Raw genomic sequence first — 6,539 nt, forward strand, 5'->3', positions numbered from 1 at the left:
GCTATGGGACTGGAGGGTCCCGCTGAGACACATTGACCGGAGGGTCTTACAGAGTATAGCCTCGAGTGGCTAATGTGATATGTGTGGTATTTTGGGGAACTCACTAAGCATTTATGCTTACCGTGTTATGTGATATGTGTTTCAGGTACTACCGAGGATCGCGGGAAGGCGCCGGCATGATTTGTACACACTGACAGAGGATTATGTTTTGAGATTCTGTGATATGTTTTATTGTGATGATATTTGATACACATGAGATTTTGAGAATATTATATGAGTTTTATTGTGGTTGAAAAATGAAAAAAAATTTGTTTAAAATTTTACGTCATTACAAGTTGGTATCAGAGCCTTGGTTTGAGGGATTCGGATGCACCTCCGGGTGTGTTTGAACTCAAACTGAGGAATTGAGAAAGATTTTCAAAGAGATAATTTTTTCTAAAAATGAGAAAGAGTTTAAGAGAAAACGAGTTGGAGTAGTGTGTACAATCAACCAGAGCCCGAACGGTGATTTCCCAAAATACCCTTACTGTTGTATTATGAGACATTTATGAGAAATGTTATGAGATATTATGCATGCTAGAGATAGACTAGGTATTTCATATTTTAGGACTAGAGTGGCCTGATGAATGATGCCTTAGCCTAGGAGTTGTTGTTATCTGTGATATGCTTTCGAGTATGTGCTGAGTAAGAGTATCCAACAGGAATCCTTTTTGAGAGGGATTTGAGTAGAGGAGTAATCTAGGAGAGATACCTAGATGAGCATTTGTGGAGCCTATTGAGAGAGTAGTTAGGTACCCGCGAGGGGTAGAGTTGCTGAGCTCGGTGATATCTTTTGAGTATGAGTAGAGCAAGTGGAGTTATCACCTAGAGTGGGTTTTACGTGCTTATTCGATGCCCGAATGCTGCTTGCTTCGTGCTTTGTGGAACTCCCGATGATGGGAGTCAGCTACCAAGTGAATGTGACGATATTCAGGAGGTAGGTGACTGGCATCATAAGGAGTTTCTCAGCAGCTGATGGCGGAGAAGTGTGAGAACCTAGGAAGAGCCTAGGAAGTGACCTTAGTCAGGTGAGTACGCTGACAGAGTAGAGCATTTCGCTGGGAAGCGAGCACGCGTGTTGGAATTGTTGATTGTGAAGGTTGAGCAGCTACTTAGGGACTCTGGGATGGTCCGTGTAGAGAGTATGGCTAGATGTGGCAGGTAGTATGGGCCCGTACTACTGAAAGCAGAGGACCCATACTCGATGCAGGGAGTATTCTGGGGAGATCTAAGTAGCAGATCGAGAGGTGACGTCATGGTTCGAGTACCATGATTTGTAGCAGATCGAGAGGTGATGTCATGGTTCGAGTACCATGATTTGTAGCAGATCGAGAGGTGATGTCATGGTTCGAGTACCATAATTTGAGGCGGATTGAGAAGAGAGAACATGGTTCGAGTACCATGATTCGTAGAAGATTAAGAGGATATAACATGGTTCGGGTACCATGATTCATAGCAGATCGAGAGGTGGTCACATGGTTTGAGTACCATGACACGTGGCAGTTAATGCTTCTGTTTTTACCGGTTATTTCGTGGCGATTGTCTAGACTGAGATCAGATGTGAAAAAGTATGGGGCCAGAGGGCGATGATGAACGAGTTTTAGTGGAGAATCTCTTGAGAGGGAAATCGAGTTAGCTCCAAGGGATTGTTGGTGAGATGCCAGTTGGAGTCGAAGACTCAGGGATGAATAGGGATGGTGCGTTATGGGAGAATACGGTCTGAATTGAGCAATCGGCCGATAGTGGAGATGTCACTTTCTGTGACCAGTGGTGTGCTATTTCCGTATCCTGTGAGAAGCAGCAGAGATATGGAGGCTTTTGATTTCTGAGCTTGAGAGTAAACCCTGTGGGATAGCATTGATGGCGATCTTCCACCAGAGAATTTGGGCAGTATGTCTGCCGCGAGGTAATTATATAGCATGAGCAGGTTATCAGCGGGGACTGAGATGGTTACGGACCAGGATACACCCTATTTGAGTATAGTAGGGCATGTGTTAGCTGCAGCGACGGACGCTCAAGAGGAGTATGTCGGGGCGGTGGCTCTTAGTGTCTATGATGGGTATCGAGTGGGGAAATAAGGTCTCTACTCTTATGATAATCCACGTGATGGAACGTTGGTTGAGGAGTCGAGGAGGAGGAGTATGATAGTTCATTATTTCCAGACTAAGAGTTAAGGTTAATACTGGACAATTGGGATGTCCGGTGATGGGACGGTATGAGATTTTGAATGACTAGAGGCAGTCATGATGAGAAGTTTCTGAGGATTTCATCTGTGATTCAGGGTATTTGGAGTTGCTTGATAACTACCGGGGAGATCATCGAGCGTTTCATAGCACCTTCCAAGGGTAGGTGCGATTTTACTGGTGGAAACAATTTATGGGATAGATGGTTAGTGCGCCAATTGGCGATGGTTCGAACCCTAAGTGAGGGAGAACCAGATGTTTTTTTGAGGGGATCCGAGATTTGTTCAATAGCGGTTAGAGAACTGGATATAGAGACCCGCGGTACGGGTTCATGAGACCAGGGTTATTGGTGGTCGAGGCGAGGTGCCGAGCGAGATAATGCAGGTGGTACGAGTTTGAGAAAGGAGGAGAGCCTCCACGACAAGTGGCCGTTGGTCGGAGACCTTGTGGTGGTTAGGAAGTCTCAAGGTTACAATGGAGAATTCGAAGGGGGTTGGCTCGTAAGGTTAGTTTGGTGGTTGAGAATTTCTGGCGCAACGTATGGGTTGGTATATGCATTTGGGAAGGGCACAAGTTGTTTAGGCAACCAACTTCCGGGGAGGATGTTCTGAATTTCAGATTATCTAAAGTTTTGAGTTAGGAGATGGCAAGTGGTGTAGCAAGTATCTATGGTTCCAGTGGGAGCCCTTCGGCTAATTGATATCAAGCGAGATTATTTAAGAATGTGATTTGCCACGAGAAAAGGAGTTTATTTATGGCGGTTGCTGTTAAGAGTAGTGATGCTTATTTGGATAAGTATGAGCACCTATCCATGTTGGTTCGCGGAGCATGAGTTAGTGGACGCAGTGAGAGGTTGTTGTGATGCTACGGGGAGCCGTAGTACTCACTAGTCAGTGGGAAGTTGTTGTGATGCTACGGGGAGCCGTAGTACTCACTAGTCAGTGGGAGGTTGTTGTGATGCTGCGGGGAGCCGTAGTACTCACTAGTCAGTGAGAGATTGTTGTGATGCTACGGGGAGCCGTAGTACTCACTAGTCAGTGGGAAGTTGTTGTGATGCTACGGGGAGCCGTAGTACTCACTAGTCAGTGGGAGGTTGTTATGATGCTACGGGGAGTCGTAGTACTCACTAGTCAGTGGGAGGTTGTTGTGATGCTGCGGGGAGCCGTAGTACTCACTAGTCAGTGGGAGGTTGTTGTGATGCTGCGGGGAGCCGTAGTACTCACTAGTCGGTGGGAGGTTGTTGTGATGCTACGGGGAGCCGTATGTTGGATTAGTGTCTAAGTCCATAACTATAATTGGTATATTCTTGACCCGACTTGGTATGGTCCATTTGGGTTGCATGGCATCATGCATTTGGATAGACTAAAATGAGAGAAATAACACTTAAGGTTTATTAATATATTATAAGTTCTAATATATTAATAAGATTATTTAATTAGTATTGGTCAAAAATTAATCTAGAATTAATTAAGTGATCAAAAGAAGACTAATTAAATATATGGGTTGATTGTGTAAATCATCCATACTTGTATAGTGGGCTAAGACTCCATGGATTATCAAGTTGGGCTAAAACCCATAGGATGCTCCATGGTGTATTTGAACCCATGGATCCAAGGAAATGGAAAGCCATGACAATTAGGGTTTACCCTAATTGTGACACTATATAAAGATCATATTCTTGGGAAAAATCGGCCACAAGTATGTGAAGAAAAGGGCAAGCCGATTTTCATGAAGTGTGCATTTTCTCTCAAGTTATTCCAAATGTTCATGGTGTTGTGTGAACCATTTGAGGTGTCATATTTGGGGCACTAGGATCTTGAGCTCCATGGAATCAAGCTCCAAACAAAAGGTATGTAATTCTACTAGAATTTATATTATATGTACTTTATATTATGCTAGTTAGAACAATACCTTGGAAAATTGATATTTGCATGTATAATAGAGAAAACATAGATCCAAGGTATTTAGGGTTGCATGTACACCATAGGAGTGTTAGAATGCTCAAAACCCATCAGTGGTATCAGAGCCAAGGCTTGTTTTCAATTATACTTGATGCTATTTGCAAGAAAAATCGTTTTTTTGGAATCTGCCAGTCTACCACGAGGTGGTAAGAGGTGGTGACTGTTCAAAAAAAAATTGTTTTTGGCCTGTTTTGGATTAGAATCATTACCACAAAGTGTTTTTTGTTCATAAAACTTGATTTTGATGTTATGGTAATGTTTATTCTCATCCAAATAAATGGTTATTATCAAAATTTCAAGTTTTGTATGGTTTATTTATGATTCTTGAAAAATGTTGATTATGAATGTTCATGTTTATGAGTTTTGTTAGATCATAGGAATTATGTGCAAATTGTTTTGTTTGTATAATTCTTGATCTTAATGAAATTGTATGGACTCCATAACTTGTCCTTAAGTTATGGATTACCAAAAGTTTTTTGTGTTTCCTTGGATTATGAGTTAGTTTAGATTAATAAAAAAATTATGTTTTAGTTGTTTTCAATCCATATTAATCTAAAAGAAGTTCATAAAAGGTGTTTTTGTAACTTGTCTTCAAGTCACATAAAAGGTCACATTTATGAATCTTAAAAATCATAAAAGTGCCATAGGTTACATAAAAATGAAGAGTCTTTTTCATTTAATTATTTTATGACTCCATAACTTGTCTTCAAGTTATGGATGTTTAAGAGTCACTTCTTTAAAAGTGTTATTAAAGAATAAGAGGTTACATAAAAATGAAGAGTCTTCATTTTAATGAACCATTAAACTCATAAGTTATGAAATGAAAGGTTTTGAATAGTTTCAAAAACTTGCCCTCAAGTTTTGGAATTTGTAAAGTCTCACACACATTAATGCTTTAATTCCAAACTCTACAATTTTAAAAGTTAAAATTCAAACTTTATGGACTTCATTAAATTAATTAAAGTGTTTAATTAAAGGAGTTAATAATTCCATAAAGACATGGTTTAAGATTAATTAAATTAATAGTATAGTTTAATTAATAGATTAAACCACCAAGTATTTTAAATGTTTAAAATACACCCTTATACTATTATTATAATTTTAATTATATAGATATGTATAAGATAAAGTCAGTCTTACCGTTAGTAGGTCTCATTCACGAAGCCGGTCTATAAGGGGGGTATAAGGTTACTGCCTATAAAATGGCAGTTTAATGGGTGTCCACTCTCACCCACCGCTTCCTTGACTGGTGGAGGGTCGTTAGCCGAACGGGTAGGAAAGGACTATAATTCTCCCTTCATTAAAAGTATAATGATAAATACTAAGTAACTAAACACTTATAAATTCTCAATCTTAGTTACTTAGGAAAATGTGAAATAGGTGCTAACCCATGAAATTACACTTTGTACCTTACCAAGTCGTTAGTGGAGCGTGTGTGGTTAACCGGCACACTAATAAGGACTAGTAAGAGTGGCAAAGGGTAACTTGACTTTATTATAGATCGGTGGAGCGTGAGTGGTTAACCGGCACATCGATTAGGTGATAAAGTTAAGGGTACCAAGTCAATTTGCATGGTTATTCACACCTTGTTTGTGATCCTCGGCATCCCAGTCACAAACTTGAGAGGGCACAATCGAGATTCAAACATGCCATTGAAAGTTCAATGTATCTCAAAAGATCTAGGAGTTTCAAATCCAATTAAAACTTAATTATATTTCGTTTTTCATGGTGGAAATTGGTAAATCGTCATTTACCTACCTTCAACTATTTTATAACTCGGATTACGGCATCCCTCTTCCAGTTATAAATAGGTTGTTGGATCCTAGCCTTAATATTTCATATTGGGTGTTATATTAAAGACTTTAAATCAACTAACTTGAATTTCTCCCATTATAGATGTCTCCTTCAGACAACTATGGTCTTCCCAAATCTTTAGGAACAAGCTATCCTAATGAAGATGATATCTCAAATGGCAATCAAGGTGAAAGATCAATTCCTTTGTTGTGCATTAGTGGGACTGGAAATCATACTTCACTTCCTCCACCTCCTCCAATAAATCTCCCTATCCCACAAGTTTCAAGACTTGATAAGTTCTAAGTCACTCAATCCCTATTGGCAAACAAAGTCTATATGTTCTTAGGTCTTGGAGATTAAGTCACATATTGACAAGCCAAGAGAGTCTGGTGTCGAAGTCGCGAGGTAGCTGGCTGTTGACTTGGTTCTTCAGTCACTCCCTGATGACAGATCACGACATGACCCTTTAATGATCTTATCTATTTGCTTGGTGCTGCTGAATCAACAATGATTTGGAACACTGGTAAAGCAAATTTGATTAGAAGATCGACTTCCCAAAACT

This window comes from Lactuca virosa, chromosome 4, assembly GCF_052849685.1.
Source record: "Lactuca virosa cultivar CGN04683 chromosome 4, Lactuca_virosa_CGN04683_v6, whole genome shotgun sequence".
Classification (NCBI taxonomy): Eukaryota; Viridiplantae; Streptophyta; class Magnoliopsida; order Asterales; family Asteraceae; genus Lactuca; species Lactuca virosa.